This window comes from Cupressus sempervirens, chromosome 6, assembly GCF_028749045.1.
Source record: "Cupressus sempervirens isolate cs-2001-9-10 chromosome 6, ASM2874904v1, whole genome shotgun sequence".
NCBI lineage: Eukaryota > Viridiplantae > Streptophyta > Pinopsida > Cupressales > Cupressaceae > Cupressus > Cupressus sempervirens.
In genome coordinates this window covers 292,784,362-292,794,999 of record NC_143123.1, presented here as the reverse complement: position 1 = coordinate 292,794,999, position 10,638 = coordinate 292,784,362, and the positions used below count along the sequence as shown (strand labels likewise).

The window sequence follows — 10,638 nt, the reverse complement described above, 5'->3', positions numbered from 1 at the left end:
AATTCAAATGATCCCTTACACAATTAACTGGATCATATTGAGGCTTGAGCACCTCATAATCTAACACTTTAATCTTATTCTCAAAACTCTTTACCAAATTTTGAGCATCTGATTTGGAGGCACATGAATATAGGCCTACCACTATAGGGAATGGAATCTTGACAATTTTCTCTACATTGGAACACAGGGTGTTCACCTCAAGTATATGTCGGCATATCTCGACAATAACCACCTTGTCCTCTAGATATCTAGGAAACCTCTTCGAAAATCCATCATAGGCTCCTTGCAGATAAGAGAAACTTGAAAATTGGATGAATGAGCATCCGAACTAGCTTATAACTGAAATTGCCTTTGGTGAGAACCTCCTCTTAGGCATCCTTACAGTTCTCAACACAACCTCATTGTAAAAGCATCATTGATAGCTATGTACTCCTCATAGCTTCTTTGTAGTTGTAGATGCGGGTAGAATTCATAGACCTTGGTGTGTTCATCATAATTTGGGATGCTAATGAGACCAAGCCATAAGTGGTGTGTTGTCAAAGCATAGATTAAATAAGAGGACATGTAGAATTGCTTGAATCCTTTGGCTGACCATAACCACGAGGCAAGCTCATCATAGATGATCTGTGCCCAGTTGATCTGCATATTCTCAACACAGATTTCTTGTACTAGGAAGAAGTGGTGCTCGATGAACTCCAAAATCTCTTCTTTTCCTTTTAGTTTGAGGAGGAGTGCGAGGATGTCCACAATCTCTCACTTCAGACTTGTGCTAAACAGAGTCTTTGGAATTTTTCTCTTCTTTGAGCAGGCAATCTGGAACTAGGTTCTTTGCATGTCCTCCTGTCTGTGGGTCTCTTCTCATTGAACATAGATGTGGAGGACCCGAAATTGATATCACAATATTGCTCTTTTATGGGGATTCCAAGTGCAGACTGCATCAATGCCATGCTAATTAATATGAGAATGGATTGGTCAGGGAATAAAATCTGCTTTGTTTTCGGGTTGTATCTCTCTATGCACCTTCATTAACTCAGGTGCATGAACAACCATTAGAAAGCCGACTATTTTTACCAATCCACTCTTTTTATGTTTCTGAGTGATTGGGTGAATGGGTTGGGAATTTAGCCTCCTATGAAGATCACCCAAATCATAGAACTTGAAGGATGTATCTGTACAATCTTTTAACTCACTCTCCAAGCCAATTAATCTATTGTAACTAGCAGCTTTGATTGCCATTCACTATGATTTCTCAAGATGCAGTTCTCGATAAATAGTCGCTTAAATGTACTTGTAGAAACCAATTGCATACAATTACAATGAAATAGCTTTAGGAATTAGAATGTTGGTGCCACATGAATGAAATTAAGTTTGGCCAATGATTATAATGGCAAGATTTGCATTTAATTCCATAAGTAATGACTATTTAAACTTTCTATTCATCTACACATAAAATACTAAGTTCCCGAAATCACTATTACTTTACTTGAAGTAAAGTAATATGACTAAGAATCACTTAATAGTACAAATACTTTAGCTTTATGGGAAGTGCCTTACTTCGCTTCAAGATCCGGAAAGTAGATCTACTTAATAACATTAACACATGTGGAAGAGAGAGAGAGACTTAGCTTTTCCACAAACCCATTTTCCTTTTATTCAGAATCGCAACACGGGGAGTAGTCCTTTGGCTAGCTTGCGTACTTCGCTCTTCCACTTTTGGCCTAAGGCTTTTAATACTACTTTTCTTTTATATCGGGTTCACCTTTCCATCACTAACTTCTTTGGAAGTATCTTCAGAGTACCTCTGAGGGATATTCCTGTTCAAGAGTGGTTTGATTTTCTATTCTTGAATCATCCGAAGAAGTGACCTTTCTCATTGCCTTGGGGTGGAAAACTCCTTTCTCAATAACATTTCTCGAACTGAGGCGCAAAAAACAACATTCAACCTTTTACTTTAATCTGATGGCTCTGATGTTAAAATCGAGCATGCCTTACTGGTTATGAACCCTTAAATGGTTCTCTTCATCATTGTGCTTGCACTGTTTGATTATTGGACTTGAGATTTGGCTCAAGTTCATATAGCCTTGGGAACAGAACAAAAGAGCTTCATCTCCATGAATATGCAACAATGATACCCAAGACCCGTATTTCCTCGTAGTATTTGATCTTATGTCCACAAATCTGAATAAGACTCACCCTAGCATCTAACCACAACTTTGTAGGCCTTTGGGTGTAGACAAAATCATATTCACAACCTATTACTCATTGTTATGGCTTCATTTTCGTCGGATTCACACTTGATGTAATTCACACAAGGGGAAGTCAGCTCAAAAGCTCAGAATCCATGGGATATGAAATGCTAGAGCAAGATAACAGAGAATGAAAGATGAAAAACTTACTTCTCATTGGGAGGACGCCAGAACGCACCCCAACCATACCTAAATCACCTAAGCCCCGTGCATACCGAAAAAATAGGAAACTTGCTTAGAAAGACTAGGTAAAGGTAATGCAAAGGGAGACTCAAAAAAAAGATAGTAGAGTACTTCAGGAAAGATGAGAAGTAAGTCACTTCAAACAAACTTAGACACTTCTCTCTTGGAAAGAGACTCACCTTACCTAAAGACCTCAAGTTTTGAAAGGGTAAGACTAAAACTTGGCAACACTACCATAATAATATAAGATGTATACTAAAACAACACATAGGTTGGTACATGCTCAATATAAATTTGTTCAATATTTAAATTTGAATGTTAAGTTAGTTTTAAATCATTATGCTTCATTTGTTATGTCCTATTATGGGAGAGCGTCATATATATTATTATGTTTTGAAAGTTGATCAAAAAAAATTAAATTAAATTGTAATAGATTTTGAATCGATTATACTTTTTAAAAAGTGTAATTTTTTAAGGATTTTTTTTAACAATTAAATTTATTTTTATGACTTATTATATTAATTTTTTACTATTATTTTTACCTATCATATAAGTAAGATTATCTTTATTAGAGATTTAAAGAGAATGTTCTTCTTATAAGTAAAATTTTGTTCTCTTTTTGTTTGAATAATATCTTAAATATATAAAATCACAAAATGGGAAAAATACATTTTTATTGATAATTACTTGTAATATAAATAAATTGATTTTGAAATATGAAAAAATTGAACATGAATGGATGCAATTACACAATCAAACCAACATGACATGTTATGGGGCCACTAAACAAAACCTTTCACTTGTAAAAGTGTACCTATTAGTATTATGAGGAAAATAAGACATTGTTGTCTTTGAAACTTAACATTAGTTGAGATTAAAAGCCTATGTAGATTGAACTTCTTAAAATGGCAAGACATAATACCAAAAGACATTTGTACACAAATAGTTTCGTATTATCTAGGTACAATTGAATCAACAAGTACTTCAACCACCCACTAAAAATATTTTGGATAAGACCAACAATATATAATACTAAATACCTCATGAACACTAAGAAAGAAAGATTATGTGTATGAGTAGCTTAAAATGTTGTCAACCTTAGTGATCAAACCTACAATCCACGAATGGCATTGCTCAGGACTTAGGGCTTGGGTAGTCAGTTTTGAGTAAAATGGTGCAAAACTAGTAAAATTTGGCATAACAAAACATATATGTAGATTACAAAGTTGAAGTTAGTGGCAATTGACATGTTGTTTCAAGGTACCATTTAATTTTTTGATTAAAATTAATGGTAGTGTCTATTACAAACTTAATAGTTGTCTTTTTTTTTTTGTTTTTTTTTCTTCTGATAAATAGTTTAATTCATTCTTAATACTAAAGTTTGCAGTATATTCAAATGTTTCAAAAGTCTACCTTTATTTCAAAAAGTTGCAAACACCTTATCATAGTTTTGTAACTACATACCCATTCCAATGTTCTCCCATATATAACAAGTGAGACTGGAAATGAAACCTGCATCCTCCCTTTGGAATCTTCGTGTAGAAGGGTTCTGTGGCCATTTACATAGGTGAGGACAAACTCGTTATGTGATTCCCATACTCTACTTATACCATCCTTTTGTTTCTCAAATTCTTGTATAGGTGAAAAAGGAGCTAGGATTTCATAACATGGGACTCCTAACGCTTTCTTACTACATAGATGACTTTGAGCAGCACAAATGACATCAATTTATTCTTGTATATGTAGTCTATGTTTTGAGTTGTATTGTGCCCGGTTAAAGCTAAAGCTATTGGAGATGGTGCATGTGATGGTGGTGTATCAAAGTGCATCTATTAAAGTTGATTTACATTAAAAATATCATGTAATTCTTAAACAATTAATTTAGGCTTGCAACTGCCAACCATGAGTTTGAAATACCTATGTAGATGGGCATTTCATATTTAGACAATGCTTAATTTTAAGCCAAACTATGTAATAGCTAGAGGATATCTCGAAAATTCTGCATTGTAAACACCTTTTTACCCTCACATGAATTTCCAATGAGAAAAAATATTGTTTTCGGACTTGATCTTACACTGTATGAGAGGCCAATTATGGAACTTTGGAGAATAAATTTCATGCAGTGAAAGACGATTTTTTTTAAAAAAAATAGTGAAATACAAATTCTAGAGATCCAAAACTTTCCAATATCTCTTGGGAAAGCTCTTATTTGTGATTCATCTATTGAATGTATAGATAGAGATGCATTTCCAAAAAAAAAGTCCCTAAATTAGTGGCTTAAAGAGCTCCTAGTGGTGATTGAGCCCATGATGTGGTTATAGGCTAAAACTTTGGTTCAATTGACTTAAGATTTGGCCTTGTTGGGTGGTTTAGTTTACTCCTATTGATTGTCAATCTAGGGCCGAAGACTGATGAAAGATATCATTGGTGTTTGCTAAAGGGATGAAGGAAGTAGATTGAGGATGAAATGCATGCCATGAAAAATGGTAAATCTCAGTGGTGCTAAGAATATTTTTCTACTAAATTTTGTTTCTAAGTTTTAATCTTGTTCTATCTAAGTCTTAACAAATTGACAATTCAATCTTGCTAGGGCTACAAATGAAATTACAAATCAAATATCTATGACCATAAAGCTATAGGAAATCATAAGTCTACTTATAAATAGAATTTCACACTTAAACCACACACTTAACCTTATAGAAACAAGAGCTACAAGGCAGCATAGTTTCTGCCAAAGGCAGGTAGGGCAATTTGTTTTAAATTAAAAAGTAAGGTAGGGCTTGATTTAGAATTAAATATAAGAAAGTACATTCTTTGTACTCTTAATTGTAGGGAGAGCATGGAGCTTATATAAATCCCTTATGAGCTTTGAATACAATAAATATAATTCAATATTTTCAAAGTTTGCAAAAAAATTATTTAACCAACATTTGTTTCTGTTTTGGCAAATTCAAAACCAAAAAGTAATTACAGAAGTTTATGTTTTTTTTAAAAATGTATTCACTGAGTCAAAAAGTTGCAGGCATAAGAAGCCCAATACAAATAAGTAAAATAAACCAAATGATATCTATCATAAATAAGCATTATGCTGTTTTTTTGGGCCAGATTTGGCATCTGGTCCATTAATCAGATTTGATTTATGACAGTAAATGGTACTTGATCTTCCTTGAACTACTTGTACTTTCTGGTATTTTGTAAATTTATCAATTCATGTCTATTATTCTACTTTATAGGGCGTTTTGAGTGATCTATCATTATGCCATGATCACAATCTATTCATTATACTCTAATGCCGGTTGGCTTGCATTCTTTTCTTTAATATGCCTGCATTTTGTTTTCTTGCAATGTTAGGCTACTAAACATGACATTTTGTTTTTTTGTTAGGTTGGACAAATATTCTTCAAAAAATTTAAGAGATTGAATTTAATTGATTGCAGTCTAGTTCAACTTTTAAGAGAGCAATTACTATAAAATTTTAGCTTGACTTTTAATCTTCTATAATTAATTTTCAGCATAAATATAAATTTTAAAAAAAATTCTAAATTATTCCACTTAATCATTTATAAAACAGTAAAATATAGTTTTAAAAATAAATTCTAAATTATTTCACATAATCTTTTATAAAACAAATTTAAACATAAAGCTGATTGAGTGTATACTTGAACTTACTCCTAACTGGCATCTTACAGTTCTATCCTTGGCATAAGGGACCTTATTGAGATTGCCTCTATGCCTCCTCAGAAACAGACACACTCCAATTGACAGTGTGAGTATAATTTGATTGAATGAACACCAATTCTGTAGGGTATGCTTGAACCATGTTCTTAAAAAAAATTGAGTTTCAATTCAAAATCAAATGTTCATAGTGATCAATAAGATACATCAATGTCATTTGTTTATTGAGTTATTAGTAACATTTCCACATGTTACGCAACTATCTATAATTTGTATAATTTGTAAGACATGACATTATAAATTGTTGATGGATCCAACTGCAATTCTCAAGCTAAAATCCAAAATGATGCCGAGAAACACATTGGCCATATTTCAATTGCCAGTACATAAATACCAAACACCTCAAAACCATTTTGTGGCAATGTTGCACCAACTTCTAAGATGGCTAAATAAATGCAATAAAAGAATTGCTTATTTGTGCTGGAAAAGTCATTTCGTGACATTTGAATCACCTGCACTTTTACTACATTCTCGAGAGCTCCTTTTTCCTTCTGTTATTTTCTTTTGCCAGCTGAAAGCTATAATACATGAGCTAAATTCATCATAATCATCTACAACACCTCGGGCTGAACTTGGAAAATAGTTAGCAAGGTAAAATATCGATAAGTAGGAGATATTTTCCACAGTTAAATCCTGATAGTAATATCACGAGGTAAAATATCCCTTCAACATGTTGGATATTCAGACAACATTTCGCCCAATCAGTCCTATGTGAATTTGACAGAAGGGAACCTCTCTAATGTAACAATTAGATGACAACTTATTCTTAAATGAATACTCTGACAAATTTCCTCAATTTAAACTCTTGTTATTTCATTGTCTCAAGGAGCTCAATTCAGTTTTAATAAATTAAATTAGATGCCTGATGAGTAAGGTACCATATAGAATACAATAATATACCTCATAAAGCATAAACTTTGAATGAGCACAACTGAGAAATCCAGACTAAGTCCAAAGCGCTGAAGCTTGCATCTGTAATCACTGCTAAGAGAACCGTAAATGTCCCTTATATTTGCAGACCACGAAAAACAGACAAGAAATACAGGAAAGGTTGAAGTATACGCTAGAATTAATGCAATCAGCAAACTCACACGATCCCTGTATCCCTAGGGGTATACAATTTTAATAATATTTCATCACATCAATTTTCACGTCAAGCCATTCACACCCTCTACCTAAATTTGAAACAGACCATATAAGCAATAAAATAATGTTGTTTTGGCATTAACTATATCACTTGCTTTCGGCTGCAATTATTGCCTCCTGACTAATTTGGTAGTCTTCCATGACAAATCTCTTCTATATTTTTGGATGCAGGTTAAAGAGAGCATGGTTAATTTTTCCTTTTAGCACTGACACCAAGGTAGATTAATGTAATTTACCAGAATTGCACATAATCTTGGCTACAGTCTTCGTTTTCAATCTTATCAATTATTTTTCATATCAGATTTGCTCATGACATAGACTAGAGCTCAATGAAAATAATCAGATAGGAATTTATTCGCACTCACATATACTCTGAAAGAGAGCAGACATATAATATTTTGGCAAGACAAAAACAAATATTAAAATCTTGTGTTATTTGCAGCCAAAGCACTTATAAACCAGAATTTGCTCAAAGACTTTGTTACTCTACAGAAATTTATCAAAGAAATGGACTTATCCAAGATATACGATATTCAGACACACGAGCTACTTGCATTAACAGTAAAAGATTTTTGAAGGATATTTATTAAATATAAACAAAATCTTGAGATCTGATTCTCCAATTGATGCTAAAAATGTCAAAGAGAAAATAATGAGAACCAGAATTTGTAGCAGACAACTATTCCAAAGAAAGTTTTGATCCAAAATATACACTTGACAGGCATAATGGTTGCTTTGAAACTGCCCGAAAGGCTCTTGTAGATGATAATTATCAAATACATACAGAGGCCACACATCCTTTGCATGAATGGAAAGAAGCTTCAATTGCCAGCTACTAGAAACGAGAGGCCCAATACTTTGGAACGCTAACCAGCTGCAACAATGCTAACTTCAAAACTGTTATCTTGATTTTTGCCTCTTCTCTTGCGTGGAAAACTGTGAAAGTATTAATCTACATAGTCTGAGAGTAACTGTCGATCATCTTGGCCAATTTAAAAAGGAGAAATTGTAAATTAAACATTAGGGAAAGGTAATAGAGCATTGTAATTGGCTGTAGACGAAAATATTAATCACCGTTTACATTGGAGCCTCAGCAATAGTCCTGCCTTCGCAGGAACTACTAAAAATCACATTCTTATCTCAGGGACATACATCATTATAAAAAAGATTGCTCTCAAATGCTTTTGTATTTCTATTTCACACACTTTCAATCACACTGCCACCTAATTCCTTCTGAAGATATTATAGAACGGCATCAAAGGAAAAAGGACTTCAATTTCAAAGAGTGCAATAGAAACGATGAAAGGAGGCAGGAAGTTACGCTGCGAGACAGGAAGTTGATTTGTTATTATGACAGGAAATTGAGAGTTGCGACAGGGAGTATGTTTCTGTAGACAAAAGGTAAGGATTTGTGACAAGAAGTGCAGATCTGTAGCAGGAGGTAGTAAGTATGAAAGGTTATGAACGCAATGAATAAAAACAGCGAGTGAATGGATATGACAGTGGATTTGAACCCAATGAAGAAGGGCGAGGTCTGAAGTCTAGGCACACGACAATTGAAATAGTAGAGGATTGTTCGATTGTTGATCGAGCTGTAAAATAACCAATCACACAAAACCCTTATTATGATTACATGAACAGCATTAACTCACATAGACAAATACATTCACGTTAACCACTAATCATTTATCGAGATATAATTTGTAAAAGATAAATCACACAACAAATCCAAAATAAATAAATAAAATGATCTCACCGGTTTCCAAGAGGGGGACCTTCTTCTGTTTCTCAAGGTGAGCACAGGAAATGAATCACACTACTTCAATTTTTGCATGAATATCAACATCCACAAAAAAATAATAATGATTTTAATCTTCTCAATACTTCATCTATATATACTTTTCTAAGTCTTACACTTATAAATATAAGTTTGAATACTGTAACGAAGTTGTTATGACCGCTGGTCATGATACTAAACTTGTACAAACATAAATTTTTTTGGCCGCTGGCCATAAACTTTTAAAAATAAAACAGAGACGATATTTTTAGCATGAAATTTTGGTCATAGGCCATAATCTCAAAACAATATTTCTTAATCAATAATAGATACTATTTGCGCCCCATCTCTGGTTATACTGGCTTCTCATGACCTCCAAAACTTCACCTCGCTTAGCTGGCTCTGTTATCATTCCTGCTCCTGTAGCACAACCAATTAGATTGCTGTTATTTTCTGCACTATTATGGTATTCTAGGAATTGTTCTCTATCCCTTCAAACTTTACCAAATGTACTCTATTTATTTAACAATTGTTGGCATTAAGGGATTTAAGAAAAACCAAGAAATGGTAAAATAACATTAGAAGAAAGAAATATTTCACACACATTATTTCCCCCTAGCTTAAGAACTTTGCATGTCCTCTTGCAAATTGGGTGGACAACTGGAACTAACAGGCTTGGCATTCAGTACAATCTCTGTGTTTTCTTCAGTACCTGCTCTGGTAGTGGTTCCTTTTCCCTGATCAACAAGTGCTTATATTTGTGCATGTAACTGTTGATTAGATTGCTAGAGTTGAGTGATGCCCTACCATAACTGTGCAGTGGAATAGGTGGTATACCCTGTTCTTCTTCAAAAACTTGAGTGATTTTACAAGTTTTTGTAGCAACCGGATTTAAATCATATTATATTGTTAGGGCAATAAGGTTTATATGGCCAACAGGGACTTAACTACTAAGACGTGCAAAAGAAGATTTATTAAGAGGATGCTCTATTTCATTTTCTGTTTATACTTGAGAATGTCCTGTTTTTTCTTCTTCTTGGGGATACTCTTATTTCTGTTTCAACTTGAAGATGCTCTATTTCTGTCGTATCTTTATCTATTTGTGCATATTGACAAGGGATCATACCTGTGTTTGCGATCATATTTTCTTCCATTACGCCCACATCTTGTTGGGTATCTGCCTCAGGAGAAATAATGCATTCCTTTTCTATTGTTTGCTAAATCAGTTGCATCTTCCAGCAAATTCTCAACAAAGGATCCTCTTGTTGAATTGCTAGAGCATTCTCATCGTAATTAGTGTGAGTATTAGTATCACCTTTCTTAATTTCTTGCCTAATCACCCATTCTTGTGGAATTTCTAAATGCTGAGCTGTATCTTCATCTTCTGTTGCTGAGTCCTCTTCTTTACCAGAGGTAGAGACCTCTTTTTGTCATTATCGTTTCTTGGTCCTACACTGCTGAATTCTCAACTCTCTGAGAAGTCGCTCATTCTCTTGCTTAAGTTTCTGCGTCGCTAAAATGCCCATGTCATGGATGGAATCAGCTGCTTCA

General features: G+C 33.8%; 1 long non-coding RNA gene across 1 annotated transcript; it reads right to left on the bottom strand.

Moving 5' to 3' along the window:
• Nucleotides 1-9,173: 9,173 nt before the first annotated feature.
• Nucleotides 9,174-10,207, bottom strand: LOC149552364 (uncharacterized). Its single transcript, XR_016352908.1, has 2 exons — nt 9,692-10,207; nt 9,174-9,507 (listed from the first exon to the last, which is right to left on the bottom strand). It is a non-coding gene; the product is annotated as an uncharacterized LOC149552364 (long non-coding RNA).
• Between the last annotated feature and the right edge of the window lie 431 nt (nt 10,208-10,638).